The sequence below is a fragment of the Grammomys surdaster genome, unplaced genomic scaffold (genome assembly GCF_004785775.1).
Source record: "Grammomys surdaster isolate TR1022 unplaced genomic scaffold, NIH_TR_1.0 99, whole genome shotgun sequence".
Taxonomy (NCBI): domain Eukaryota; kingdom Metazoa; phylum Chordata; class Mammalia; order Rodentia; family Muridae; genus Grammomys; species Grammomys surdaster.
Window position 1 is genome coordinate 784,138 of NW_021604578.1, and position 1,492 is coordinate 785,629.

Below are 1,492 nucleotides of genomic sequence, written 5' to 3' on the forward strand. Positions count from 1 at the left end.
AAATATCTGAGTCTTTCCTTAGTGGGCATAGTGAGATGGGTAATAATACTAAAGAGTTTACAAAATTACAAAGATGAAATTGCAACAATTGATGAGATATTTTCTTCTGACTAGAAATGTTACCTCTTGTTTTTTTCATATTAGAACAGTAAACTGACTATTAACATTCAGTCAAACAACAAGACATGTTCCATGGCTTGCTTAAGCCAGCTTATGCTTAGTGCTTTCTTCGTGGTAGCTTCCTGTTTTAGTTTGGGTTTTATTGCTGTGAAGAGACACCATTAAAACTCTTATAAGGGACAACATTTACTTGTGGATAGCTTACAGTTTCAGAGGTTCAGCCCATTATCATCTTGGCAGGAAGCATGGCAGTGTCCAGACAGACATAGTGTTGGAGAAGGAGCTGAAAATTCTGCATCTTGATCCAAAGGCAGCCAGGAAGAAGAGTGTCTTCAGGCAACTAGGAGGAGGGTCTCAAAGCCCACCCTCACAATGACACATTTCCTCCAACAAGGCCACACCAACTCCAACAAGGCCACACCAACTCCAACAAGGCCACACCTCCTAATAGTACTGCTCGCTGGTCCAAGCATATTCAAACCACCACACTCTCTTGTGAATGCTATCAAATCTTTCAAAATGCATATTAAAATGATTGTATTGTACTTTTAAAAATTAACAATCAAATCATAGTAAATAATGTCACAATTATATATAGAAATTGTAGAAGATTGTTATTAATTATACTTTGATGAAAAAGAAGGTTAAGGAAGAATAGAGGGAAAGTTTAGGGGAACATTTTTAGTCTCACTGCTGGAGGATGATACAGGTAAGAAATGACAATGATGTCACCATGAGAAGTAGTCAAAACAGGAAGAATAATGGATGTGATAGGTGAAATTGTCTTTGATGGCTTGTTATACTAGAGAAAATGGACCTGTGCACAGGTGACCAAGCTTGAGAAAGGCTGGGTGGTTGGATCTTTAATCCAGTGTGTGGTACAGTGCTAGATTTGTACTTCCCATCCCTTTATCCTAAGGCAGCACCTTCCTCAAGTCACTTAGAGGCTCTGTCCAGTAAAAAGGATTGTAAGAAACAGAAATTTGGTTATTTTTTAATTCGTTATCAGAAAAGATTAAGTCATGCATTATAATAGCAATTGGGCTTTATAAACAACACATGCATGCATAAGTCATAAAGAGTCACATGTCACTGAACTAAACGATTTGTTTATAGAAAGGCATTGTTAGTTGAGGTCGTCAATGTGGGGATATCATAGACCATACCCACAAATTTAACTTCAAAGGATCAATCACTTGTTATAACATGACCATGTTATAACATGAGAGATTGAATGATATATCATATCATTGTAAAGTTAACAACTGGTATAAGTAGAAAGAGTACAATATAAGGTGAAAAATTAAAGGCGTATTATCATGGATTGAGAGAGAACTGGGTGATTAAGAGCAATTGTTGATCTAGTATGAGG